Raw genomic sequence first — 14762 nt, forward strand, 5'->3', positions numbered from 1 at the left:
ATTTATTTTTTTTTTTTACAACGTAGGAGGACAACGCAGCCCTGGGCAGCTTACAGACAAGCCCGCAGGTGTCCAGCCAGACCACAGGGGTTGCTGGTGTGCGGTGAGCCATGGACACCACGGCCGACCTAACCCTCTCTCAGCCAATTGTGCACCTCCCTCTGGGAGCTCCCATCCTTGGTTGGCAAAGGAATAGTCTGGACTCGAACCAGTGACGTCCAGACTATATGTTGCATCCTGCACTCTGTGTGCGTTTACTGGATGCGCTACTCAAGAGCCCTGTAGCCTACAGTTATGACTAAACAATGTGAGTATTATCTGTTAGGCTGTTGTTTCTTGTGTCAATTATTTAAACAGTATTTGATCAAAGTTGAATCAGCAGGTGATGTTCCGTAAACCACATTAAATACGTACCTAACCGTTATGTTAACCTTTATGTGAGAAGCTGTACATTATGTTGATTTCTGCTTGCTTATCTACAGTTGCAATGCTGTTGCAATGCTGTTGAAATGCGATCTAAATGTTAACTCTTGTGTGTAATTCGTGAGACAGTAAAAAGGGCTCCACCTACTCCTATCCTCCTATCAAACAATCTAGACTCCTTATTTAAATCCCTCACAGCCTATGCTCTTTCTCTTGCATTAGCTTATTTGCACCCATTCTCCATCCCTACCGGATTCTCCTCAAAATATCTCATAATTTCTCTGATGGAAGCTCTGTACCGTCTACTTCTAATGCAGACATCTACCGAGCAACCAGACCTGCTGCCCCAGCACTAAGGAAATGAAAACACCCCTGCCAGCAGGCTCAGCCTCCGGAGCAGCTATTTTATAAGGATTGAACAGTTCATCCTTCAGCTTCATAACAGCATTTTCGAGGATGAAGTCCCTCATTCACCTCAACGCCATCGGAATTGCTTCAATCAACACACAGCTCAACGATATGGATAAACGGGTTGCTTCCAACACTGCAGCAATCTCCATTACTTCTAGTCAGTATCTGCCACTTCAATCATGGCTGCCGTCTTCGAGTTCAGCACTTCCGGTCCCCACAGCTGACGTTTCCACGTACAATGGAACATTAGCCACCCTCAATGGTCCACAGCAAGCGCCTGTAGTACGAAATCAAGTACAGCAACCACATATGGTTTCTTTGATATTTGTGCAATATTAAGGGTTATTTTCTAACCTCTTTTCATTTTATTTTTCTGAAAGGGAACATTTTCAAGTACAATTCTAATTTAGACTGCTCGCAAGTACTTTTTCTGAAAGGAAACATTTCTCAAGTACAATTCTAATTTAGACTGCTCGCAAGTACTTTTTCTGAAAGGAAACATTCTCAAGTACAGTTCTAATTTAGACATTAATGTTGTTGTTGTCATTGTTTCTGTCAAGTTTAATTTTGGAAACAGGCTTCACACTGCTATTTTACTGAACTTTCCCATTCTGTACACTAACAGTTTTCATTGCAACTGAACTAAAGCTATTTTTTCATAATTTTGATTTTACCAGCAGCACCAGCAGTGCCTTGTCAGCAATAAACAGGGCATAGTCAATCGCTAGCACCATTGCAGTTCCTCCTTCAGCCTCCGTGTGTCAATCTCCTGCCCCTATTTCATTACATTTTCTGTTTCAGCGGCTCCATTGCTCGCCCTAGCCCAGGCAGTTCCGGCCCCACCCCATCTATTCAGCATTCCAGACTACAACCTGGTTACAGCATCTGCTTCAGACTCCCAATCAGCATGCCCTCTCCCTGCTGATCTGAAGGCAAGTAATAGACAATAGCCAAGTTCCACATACGATGTGCACCTCCCCACGGTCACAGACATACATACAGCTCTTCACTGCCCCACGGCACAGACACACATATGCTCAGCACTGCCCTGCGGCACAGACACACATACAGCTCTGCACCACCCTGTGGTCACAGACACACATACATTCTGCACTGCCAGCAGTTACAGATACACATATGTTCTGCACTGCCCTGCAGTCACAGACTCACCCTACTTTAAAAACCTTGGTTGGCCCCGTTCATAATCTCCCTCTGTCCCACTCATATGCAAAAAAATCTTTGTTCTACTTCCTCCAAACCCAGAATCACTGAGTATCTAATTCTATTCAAGATGGACAAAGAATTCATGGCCGGCCCCTTCCCAGCTCCATTCCCCGTCTTCAGGATTAGCCCCATCAGAATAGTGACCAGCAAAATATCGGGGGGAAAATCGCGTAATCATCAATCTTTCCGTTCCCAAGAGGCCCTTCCACTTCAGTCTCAATGCCCTAATTCCCCATGATCAATTCTCCTTATTTCCCCACCTTTGGACGGCTCCGCTCAAGCAATCTTCAATCTGCGATCCCTGTTTCTTCAGTAGGTGTCCCACTCTCAAGATATACCATCGCCCCAACTAGAATTCCTCAAAATAACTCAGGACACTGTCAAATCCGAAGCAAGCCTCCCACTTGACAATCCTGGAAAGCATTCGTCAGCTCATTAACAACTTCCAAGTATCAAAAATCAGTCTCTAAACGCAGCCCGTTATCTCCCCTCAGACACTTAAATTTCTCAATTTGCATTATTCCCAAGACAAAACATTCATATCACACTTTCTCACTCTTGCCTCAACTGCAAAAACCTGGATTCTCACTTAAAAAAAAAACACTTTCAGATCCAAGAAACCCTGCTCCAGAGCTTCCAATGCTCCAGCTTTCCTTCAATACCTGGATCGTGGCAGCCATTTCCGCAGTCAAGGCTAATGTTAATCCCCATCTAATATGCCTGCTCATATCTCAGTATTTCAAATACTGCAAGAATTAATACACGGGGAGATGTTGTACAAGACTGGAAATCTGTCTTGATTGTGAGTTAAGGAGTTCCACTATTAGGAGAATTACTGGAATTGTGAAACCCAAATCTCTGAATGTGAGTTCATATTTTCCATTCCAAGCAGACATGATAGTAGCAAACCTCTGATTGATCCTGTATTAACTAACATATAGGATGGTCAGCATCTCATCTCTCTGTGGTACACCTTGCTGCAACACTTGAATAATCAATGAATGAATTATCCAGCAGCTCATCTTTAATTGTTTGGATATCAGTTTCCATAATTTCATCATCCAAGCTCGCCATCTTCCAAGTTAACACCTGTTTGGATGCTTAGATGGCCGGTTCACTTCAGAGGGAACATCAGCTTCTTCTGCATCTGCCCTCCATCCTCCCAAGCACTGCAGTCCCCCCCCCCCCCCCAGCCCCCCTCCCCCAACCCCCCCCCCCCAACAACAATAAATATTCCAGAATTCAACCTTGCTTCAGATTCTCCTCGGTCTGCAGCAGCTATTCGCCACCACGTTCTTTCCCCTCAATTTACACTGTCAAATTGAAGATCAACAAGTTTCACAGTCTGGCTCCTTCAGCAGCTCCAATCCCTCTTCAGGTTCTCCTACACTACTGTGCATCTCACACTCAGCATTCTCCCTTCATCTCCATCCAGACTACTTATATCTACAGATGTCCTTTCCCAATTAATTTCAATTTTGCGCTCATGACATTTCAATCTTTTTGATGGCCTGGTAATGGAAGCTATGTGCCTGTCAGCTTTCTTCAGATTTCTAAGAAGTGCAGAACTCACAAAACCAGCAGTATCCAGTTTCTGCTCCAGACATATTATCAGCAGGCATTGGTTCACTACCCATCTCTCCAATCTCATTTTCAAAGCAGGTCGCCCTCCTCAATTTTTACACCATTCATTCATTTAGAATTGGCACAGCCTCCTCAGCAGCTCACACAAACATTAATCAAAACCTAATTAAGTGTATGGGTCACTGGTCCTCCTCAGCGATTCATACATCCGATCTTCGCTAACATGCCCAGAGTGGAGATGCCCTCTCCGCTAGGACTACCAGAGGTTTCCCCCTAATAGAGGGTGTTTTTTCCTCTCCATCGAGTGGATAGCCTACACATAGCTTTTTTCCATAACCAGTCTTTCCATTTCTGTTTGTTTCTGCTGCCTTGTTTTATGTTACACGTTGGCACATGGTCTTTGTTTGTCTTCACAGGTGTGGGTTCTGGGGGAGCCGGTGGTCCTTCTTCTGGGGGGATAATGAGTCTCACTTCTCGGTAATACGCAGGTTCTTCGAATGGTCAGAGGTGACCACCAGCCAAATTATTCTTTCACAGCTCATGTGCTATCTCTTGCCTCAAGACATGAAGGCTCTTTCTCTATCCTCCTGGGAGGTGGCCCTCTTACCTTAGTGCTCGAGTTGCACAACTAACACTCTTCTGTGTTTTCAGACCCTTCTCTTTTCTTTCGTTCCATCCTCTGAGGGAAATCCAGCTGTGGGGCAATGCCTATTAATAGTTCTCTTGAGAACCAGCTGCGGGGCAACGCCTATTAACAGCTCTTGAGAAGAAGAAGCTGCAGGGCAATGACTATTAACAGTGCTGTTGAGTACCCAACTGTGGGGTAAGGCCTATTAACAGCTCTCTCGTACCCAGCTGCGGGGCAACGCCTATTAACAGCTCTCTCGAACCAGCTGCGGGGCAATGCCTGTTAACAGCTCTTGAGTACCCAGCTGCGGGGCAATGCCTATTAACAGCACTCGAGTACCCAACTGCGGGGAAACGCCTATTAACAGCTCTCTCGAGTACCCAGCTGTGGGGCAATGTCTATTAACAGCTCTCTCGAGTACCCAGCTGCTGGGCAATGCCTATTAACAGCTCTTGAGTATCCAGCTGCTGAGCAACGCCTATTAACAGCTCTCTCGAGTACCCAGCTGGGGGGCAACTCCTATTAACAGCCCAGCTGCGGGGCAACGCCTATTAACAGCTCTTGAAAGTCAGAGTTTCTGTCATTTCAGGGGCCCAGTACACCAACACGACTGATCTCAAACCCTCCCATACACGTTCCTAAGCACTTTTATCTTTGAAGCCACGCCTCAACCTCTATGCACCCAAGGCCAGGCCTCTACCTAACCCTTACACAGTCCTGGCTTCCGTCTCGTGAATCACAAATGACAGTTTAACTTACAAAACTGTACAACCTAAACACAGAACCACACTTTAATCACACACACAATGGAATGCTGAACATGGTTCTTACAAAGTGTATTACAAAAAAACTTTACAGTTAATGGTTTTGCCTTGCTTGGTATTTTTCCATAGTTTATCTTTCAGTTCCCTCTATAGTACGTTAGCAGCCCAGAGGTAGTTTACGCATTCTCCCTTCTTAAAACAGTACAAGTAAACTAGGCATAAAGTAGGCATCCTCCTTCTACTAATTGCAAACAGAAGTTAAAAAGCTGTATTTTATCTCGGTATGCTAAGCAAATATTACAAAGGGAATCAGTTTCCTTTTTCCAAATACTGACAATGCTTTTGTTTTACTGATACAATTGTACAGGAAACATTTACAGTACAGAACTTACACTCCCAAAGCGAGCTGGTAAAATAACAACTCAGTCATGTAAAAGGAATGTTTGCACTACACCATTAAACTACACCATAAATAATATTTTAAAAGTTCTGCTTTCCATTCCTTTTGGGACCCAGGATTCAAGTTTATCTTTTCCTTTTACAATTGTACAACCCAGATAAGGCGATGTTCTGGTTGCCTTCTTGCCCAGGCCTTCAGTGCTTTTCTGCCAATAACCCAGCATGCAGCCTGTTCTTAATCTGCTAAATGTTCATTGGTAGCTGTGAAAGGATGCTGAGATTTCTCTTGCTTGATAAGTGCTCTGGTCTGAAACTTTCAAAATGTGTGCCAAGTGACCTTTCTTGAGCTGCATTCTTTCCAGCGATTACATATCTGATCATAATGTTCTCGATGATATCACAGGAAATAACTATATATCTATATCTATATGTAGCAGGTGCTTACTGTCGAAATGGAATACTAATGACTGCAGGCATGTATCTGAGAATCTTAAATGTTGTTTTACCGGTATAGGCTTATACGCTTGTATAAATTAGGTATGTGGTGCATTTACATTTGTACTGGTTTTAGTGCAGGGTTTTTATGGTCAGGAAAGATTCAGGGCTTCAGAATGGAGCCAACAATGTGCTTACATGGTCTACCCATGGATTTTTCCCAGATGTTAATTGTAAAATTGATTTTCTAGCATGTAAATGTAGCCTGACGGTCTTTTACTTTGACCATTCACATCTTAGACACACAAAAGCTTTTTGGGGTAATTGTAAGAATATATTTTATATGTAAAATAAATGGATTTAGTAAGGGCAGTGACAAATGGCCCCTCCTGTGGCTTAGGATAACGCCACCAGTTTTTACAAGGCTCTCTTTCTGATGTGCGCGTTACCAAATTCCTGTCCCTACAAAAACATACTCGCTGGAATTCAACATTCTGCACACAGGAGCACCAGTCACAGTTTCTTAAAATATGTATTTTCTCCATTTGGCCACATAAATAGAACCAGAGAAAAGCTGAGGGTCTTAGAAGCCATACCAGCTAGTACTGTAATCTTCAAACCCTGTTAAATAAATTAGTTCAGGCTCTTGAGATGTAAGAAGTGGACTGATTAAAATGACCCTGGACACTTTTAGGGTTAATTTCCATAAAGCAAATTTGAATGTGACATCATGTATTTTTTAAAGCTGTAGCGTCCAACAGACATGTACAATTCCTGGGTTAATATGTGCTCTCTATTTAATCAGAAAGCAGACATTTTTGCTTTCCAGGTTGTTTACATTCTCCAAAAGAAGTTTTAATGCTGGCTCTACTTTGTTTCATCATTGCACTGGGATAACAAAGAAAAAACAAACTCGGGTCTCAGGTATTAATCACAACTGCATTGTGCAAGGTCACAGTTTCTTAAAATATGTATTTTCTCCATTTGGCCACATAAATAGAACCAGAGATATATATATATATATATATATATATATATATATATATATATATATATATATATATATATATAATATATTATTTAAACCGCGAAGAGATAAAATTAGTCTTTCGTCTGATGTAAAATATATGAGATATATATATATATATTGTTTTCGGTTTAAGTACTGTTTTTTTTATTAAACCTCTGCATTGGATCTGGTGCCCCTCCAATAGACAAACAAGCCCGATATCAGAGTGAGGTCAAGCCAAATTTATTAAATTAATTGCCAATTTGGCTTGACCACATATAAAAGAGGAGCCGGGGGCTCTTCAGCTCATTTCTGTTATATATGCCAGGGCAGCAGCTTGGGTGTTTACACGGATGTGTATTTTTCAATAAACAGTAAGGCCAAAAGTTTTGCATCACAAAATATTTTAGCATTGATATTGCAAAAGTCTACAGTATTTCATGTTAGATTTCAAAATGTAATTATTCAACTTGTCAGTTTTTCGTTAAGTACAATATATGGAAAAGTACAAAATGGTATGAAATTCAATATGTTAACGTAACATATTATTAAGCAGGTTTCATTCAACTTTATGAAGCAAAATGGGTTAATTCTATAGGGTGATGGAACACTTTTTCCCATAGCTGTAAATAGTAAGCTGTAAATAGTAAACACAGCTGCCTCCGTCGGTAGATGGGTAGATAGTGCTACTCAGATTGTGACAAAAAAATCAAAGAAAAGAAAGTCCACAGCACACTGTTTTGGCCGTGCGATACAGTCAACTAAGTGGCACTCCTTGGCTGTTCTTCAGCTCTCTCTTTCATCTCAACACCAGCTCTCTTTAGTCCCACTTCTCTCTGGCACTCCTTGGCTGTTCTTCAGCTCTCTCTTTCATCTCAACACCAGCTCTCTTTAGTCCCGCTTCTCTCTGGCACTCCTTGGCTGTTCTTCAGCTCTCTCTTTCATCTCAACACCAGCTCTCTTTAGTCTCCGCAGTGCCTATTCATCTCAGCAGCCCGCTACTTATCTCTGTCCAGGCCATGCACCAGCCTCCAGTCCCAAGCATGCAGTGCTTCCCGCTCTCGATCCCTTGATTGTTGCAACATCTCATCCCCTGATTTGTGACAACAATGTGGCAACCTGGTCCGCTGGCGTGGCAAGCCGAGCTTCTGATTGGTGGTGATTCTCCCATCTCTGACGTCCTTGAACACCTACGGCAATTGAACCTTTGACTCTGGAACGCGGAAGTCCAGTACTCATATTTTCAATATGAGATATTGTTAAACTCCCTCTTAATATATGAAAAAAGTAGATGAGACACTGCATTCTTAAGGAGGAGTAAATATTTGCTTTCTACTATACACAAATCATCCACATTTTCCTAATATTTAATATATCTGTCTGATTCCATCTCTTCCCAAGTAATGTGTCAAGTGATCCCAGTGAGGTGCAGTTAAACTTTAATATCTGGGGGTTTCTGCAAAAGTCCTACACCAATAAGCCAAATAAGGTGATTGCATTGCATAGATTGTGGAGTTGATTTGACTGCTATGTTAATAATTGATAATGAATCTGCAACCAGAAAATCTGTGTCTAAAGAAAATAAATGGAAAAAATAATCAGTTTAATAACATGGTGGCAAATCCGTGTGTAATGACCCTTAATATAGGCTTGGATATGTCTTGATCTAACAGTGTCTCTTTTAATAAGGAGTAGTGCGCTTGCAACTAAGGAAGCATGTTGTCAGTCCAACCTCGCCCGTTTTCTGATTTACAGGGATGTTATACATAGTGTAAAGAACCCATATACGGTGTGCTGTATTGCAATGTACATGTCTTTTCTGTATGCACTCATAGTAGCATAATTATGTTTATATGTACATCCTTTTTATCTTGAACAGCTGTGCAGTACTGTTTCAGTCAGAGATATAGAGAGAGGGCTTGTAGGAGGATGATGGAGACTGGATGCTCGCTTTTGTTTTATTATGTCTTCAGATGCTGTATTGCATTATATAAGTTTATTACAGTTACGTAGAAGACTCAAATTGACAATGCATGATCTTGGACTCCTGCTTAATAAATAAACTCAGCTTGACACCAACAACAAATGATATTTTGTGTTTTCTCTCCTACCTCCTCACATTACGGAACCCAAATGCTAATAGGTTTTATCCAACATTGTGATTGTGATTCATTAGTTCATAAGATTTATTCTTAAGATGTACACTGTGAAGTAGACCATTAAAACCAAGTCCTGTTTTCATCTCAGGAAGAGATGGAGACACTTAACGTGAAACTGCAATGTTTGAAAAAAAGAAGAAAAAGCTTTTCTGTGAAATGGTGAAATTACTTACTAGCTAATGTTAAGAAATGGATTACTTCTCAGTGAGACAGCACAGAGACTCTGTTTTGTAAGTTCCTCCATGTAGCCCTAGAACTTGTGCTAAAGAATATCCTAACCAAGTTTCATCACAACTGGACAAGCGTTTCCCTAGATATGCAGAGGAGTACTAATATACGTTCCCGCCTGCAGCAGTCCAAGTAGCCAGGACCCTCGTCAGCACACAAGCCAAAGCAGCAAATTAAACAGGAAATTAAACTGGAAATTAAAATCAGAAATTAAAACCTTATGATGAGTTGATACAGTAATTATGTATGCAAAACTATAAATGTGAAATACTATATGTATGGGATTCAGCTCAAGATATGCATCCCAAGATGGGTATAATAAACCCTCTGTACAGTGGCTGAGGTGCTTGCATTAGGGAGTTTGTGAATGTGCAGTAACAGGGCGTGCACCGGGCAACTCCACACACTGCAAGTGAGGGTCTTAAACACAGTGCCAAAAGAGCTGGCCTCTCTTGCATTCCTGGTTTTAGAGCTTTTTTACCCTCATCTCATCTCACTGACAGGGGACAGGATAAACTCTGTAATGGTATAACCTTGGTGATTGGCTGCTTGCTGATCAGAAGATCCGGGTCATGACACCACAGTAACGTGTCTTATTCTTCCTGTCCACTACCTCTGCGTTGTGTTTGTTTTTGGGTTGTTTTTTTGTAAACTGATATGTCCGATCTGCTCCCAGCAGAGGATTTTATTTAGTGTAAAAATAAATTTCTCAGACATGTATATTTGTTTAAACTTTCACTTAATTTACCATCTATAACATATTACATATGTGTAATATTTTTCAAGAATAAAGGACTTTTGATAGTTACAAAAAGGCAAAATAAACTTGTATTAATCAGATAAGTACCACGTTGCCTTCATCTAGGCAGTCCTATTCAGAGAAAACAAAACTACCACCTCTTTCCTACAGTAGAACCGAGCCACACTGGGGCCACGCCGAGCCAGCCCATCTCGCCTGGTTGTTTTTCCACTGTAAAGCCCGAACTGCACAACTGACATCACAAGCAATGAATGTCTCAAAATGTACAGTGTATAGATGATGTGGTATTAAGTTGTAAATTGCAGGTCTTGAGGTTATGGTTGCGTTTCTCATCATTTTTCGTTATTTATATATTAGGGGCAGTCCAAAAGTATTGAAATTTTCTGAAAGCATGCACATAGAGGGGGTTGAGGGCAATGTAAGCTTTTTGACAAAAGATGAAATTTATATATAGCTTGACATATTTACATGCCTTCCTGCAAAAGTACTGTAGCCACCAGGGATGTCATTTTGTTCCAGTTCATGATTATTTACTTTTAGTTGAGCAAGAGGACTGGCAAATTAACTAGGCAAAAGTAGTTCATTTTTGTATATTAGTTACTTTAAGATTTAAAGAAAACCAAAAAAAAAAACTTAGTACTATACATGAAAATGAATTGAACCAGGCAAGTGAAATGATTTAGTAGGCCGGAAAAACAAAAGCAATTATAGTAAAGGTGTTTTTGCGTCACACGTGTTTAACTTTAAGTCAAACTTTTATAGGGTCGGATATGTGAGTGCTGATGGTAATACTTTATTTGCCTCATGCTCGATATAAATGTGTCAGTAAGTACAGTATGGTAATAAGTACAGGGACATTACGTTCCCTCTAAGACTTTCATTTAGTTAGCCACTGTGGCTAAAGTAACTAAACATTTTTTAGCCACACTGGAAAAACGGTTAGTACCTTAACAATACTATTGACAAGATATGAACATACTGTTTCAGCAAGGCAAAAATATGTTTATTTTATTTGAAAACACGTAGATATTTAAAAGTATTTGGGAACGGTTCAGGAAGGCGCAGGTTGATCTCTTCGCCTCAGCGGAGACGACACACTGCCTCCTATGGTACTTCCTCCACTGCTTTCGGCGGTCCACTCGGCGTCGACGTCCTAGCCCATGTATGGCCCAGAGCGCTCCTTTACGCATTCCCGCCTCTGCCATTACTCCCGCCCTTTCTCAAAAAGGTCCGGTCAGAGAAGGCGTCAGTTCTCCAGTGGCCCCCAGGTGGCCCAGGAGAATCTGGTTTTCATCCCTGTGCCAGCTAGTGAACGGCCCGTCCTGGGATATCCCACTTCGCAGAGATCTCCTCAGCCAGACGAGAGGCACACTTTGGCACCCGGCGTTGGGCAGGCTCCAGTTCGAAGCAGCGACTGTCGCATTGGATTGCGAACACAGTCTCGACTGCATATGATGGTGCTGGTTTATCCCCACCTGGGCGGATAGCCTCACATTCCACGAGAGGTGTGGCTACGTCATGGGCCCTCTTTCGAGGTGCCTCCATGGATTTGTGATGCAGCTAGCTGAGCTACCCTGCATACTTTTTCCAGGTTCTATCGTCTGAATGTGATAGATCCCTCATTGCTCTCTGTGGGCACTAGGGTCCTCAAGGTTGCATGCTCACGCCGCTGAATTTGGTCAGGAAGGACATAGCGTCCTTCATATGCTGCCATTCTTTTCTCCCTCACGACGGCTCTGGTACACGTTTCCCATAACAATGTTTTGGTGGCCATCAAATTAAAAGGGAATGTTAGTTTACCTACCATAAATCTGGTTCCCTAAAAGAGAAGCTGGCCACCAACCGCGAGGTCACTTCAGTCGACATCACGGTGTCGTCGCAAAAGAGTGAATTTACCCTGCGTGGCTGTTAAGTACCCTCAGGAGGCCGGACCGAGGGGGTCAACGAGGGGACAGGGCCTAACTGCAGCTTTGATAGAAAGAACTCAGTGACACCTACAAATAGGCAGGATATACTATGCTGTATTTGATGTGCCCATACTTTATTAAGAAAAAACTTAAAGGAGACACTTCACATTTCTAAAATAATATTACAGGTTGTTAAAGCCCAAATATGAAAAAAAGGCTTGCTGAACCAGAAGTAAAATGGATATGTGGAAAAATGACTAATGGCTGACTTAAAGAAGTATTAAATATATGTGTTGCCCCTAAATTATATATTATTTTTACTTACAAAACTTGACAAAACTGGATTTCAAAGCAGTATTTCATTCTGTGGTGTAGAACATTAAAATATTTTCAGAATTACAACCACAGTTTACATCAAATGAGGCTACAAAATGGGTAACTATGTGTCTGCACAGCACACATACGGTTTTTATATATTTTCTTGATTGATTGTTTGTTTCTATGAAATGTTGTAAGGTAAAGAAAGCAATGCTGATGTACAGGTAAGTAAGCTGGGCTGAGCTGAGTGGGGGACGGAGGGGGGTGATGCTGGGACGCTAGAATCACTGTCGAGCCCTCTTGAGGTCATGGGCTAGTCGACGAAACACAGATGACAGAAGGTGCCCATTTGAAGACCCCAGAGATGTACCCTATTTACCTCAATCCAGACAGTTGTCATGCTGATGCTCTGGGGAGCCCTCACTGTGGTTGTTCCCTGGAGCCAGCATCACAGCCGTTGTGTGTGCTGAGGTGCTGGGGAGGCAAAATAAGCTGATCCCTGGAGCCAGCATTACACTTCAGCCATCAACACCAGGCAGAAAGGTATCTACATCATCAGATAGAAGAAAATGCAAATGGATGGAGATGCAGATGGATCACATTAGTTTACTGTAAAGCTGCGTCTTAGTTGATGCTTATCTTGGCAAGAGCTGAGTTCATATCAGCATGAAGTTTTAACATCTACTCTTGTAATGGAAATCATTCTTTACTCTTTTAGATTATAAGGCATTTTTATACATGTACTTGCAACTCTTTAAAAAAAAGAAAATAACTGAATTCACTGGGATGGGAGTTAAAAAAAAAAGTAAACCCAGATCAATGTGGTTTTCAGAAAGCATGATAGATTTAAATTAAATGGAGATACATACATTACTGAATGAGCTAGAAAATATTTTCATATTTAATGCATGTTACATTCCAAAGAAGTAAACATTGACTTATGATATGTACGTTCCAGACATGTTAAGCCATAACACCAGCATTAATTTAATATAAATTAATATTTAAACAAAATTAAAGACAGAAAAACGTTACTTTTGTCAGTAATTAGAGCAAGCAAGCATGGAAGCATGGTCCTGGTTTTGAAATTCATGATGAGTCAGGCATGTGGCTACCAGACCTCAGCACAAGGACAATGCTGACTAGACTACTGCGCAGAAGCACATGTTTGATCGTTGAAGCCTATTCAATAATAACATAAATATGTATTGATTTATTAATAAGAAATGAAAACTGCATTTTGGATCTCGCTCTATTTATGGTGTTGTACTATTCTGTCAGTGTGATTCACACTGCTTCTCCTCCCAAAGAAAACAGATCATGAGTTCCATACATAGCATAGGGCTGAGAACAACACCACTCACCAACAAGTAGAGTTTCCCCAGTCTTTGCTTTTTAGTGCCAATTCATGGCTATGCAGCATGACGTTGATCCTCCACCTTACTAAATATTAACTGTATAGTCTTACTCAAAGCAGTTGGTCTAGTTCACCCAATGACCTCGGTGAATTTAGTTCCAGGCAATGCAACTCTAGAGAACAATGCTAAAATATGTAAAATAATCTCCTGGAGTCTTTTTATATCCAATATTATCCAAAGGGAGGGATTTAAGCTACTTAGTGAAAATATCCCAAGCAACAAGCTGTCTGAAAGTTGTCTATTGCTGTGAGGTTATCTCATAAATCAAATGTAGGACCCAATTTATCAAGGCCTAACCCTAACTTTTAATTAGCATGTCTGTTAGGTGTTTTAGCCTCAAATTAACCCTAGAATTTCCTATTTAAGCACATACTTATGATTTTCTTAAGTGTACTTCGTGTACTTTAGGCAATTGATTTGGCAGACTTAAAACTGCCTACATTGTGTTGTTTAGGCATTTCTGTCGGTCTGCCTGAAGTTTTGTAGTGAGGCACTGCTTAAGTGAGCCAGTGTTTCATAGTTTATACAGTAAATACATAGTATGCACAGATAAATAAATGTATGTGTTGTACTGTGATGAAGATAAGTGACAGTTTTGGGCATTGTGTGTAACATTTGCATTAAATAAGCACACACAGTTACCATAGTTTTAGTTATCTATTATTTTTTTTTGAGCCATTGCTGGTTTAAGGATACCACCATCATCATAATGGAAATGTAATCTTAAGGTTAGTCCCAGTTGGGTTGAAAATTGGATTTGATATTTCAGAATGCTGTGCCTTAGGCTACTAAGGCAGCCTTGGTTTCAGTCACTTCTTGATCTCCTTAGGCTGAATCATTCACTGTCTTTATGATCCTTGCCTTCGCACAGCAAAGACAATGTACAATATGTATGTCTCCACTCAGATCCTCCTCTGATAAAAACGGGAATGAAAAACTTCTTGCTCCACTGACTGATTCAAGTGCAAAGCAGTAACCACCTTAGGGAGGAAAACGGGGTTCGTGCACAACGATACCGTTTCCATCATCCCAAATACGCACACAGGCATTGTGTACTGAGATCCTGTAACTCACTAACCCGCTTAGCGGACGTGA

The sequence above is a fragment of the Polyodon spathula genome, chromosome 15 (genome assembly GCF_017654505.1).
Source record: "Polyodon spathula isolate WHYD16114869_AA chromosome 15, ASM1765450v1, whole genome shotgun sequence".
Taxonomy (NCBI): domain Eukaryota; kingdom Metazoa; phylum Chordata; class Actinopteri; order Acipenseriformes; family Polyodontidae; genus Polyodon; species Polyodon spathula.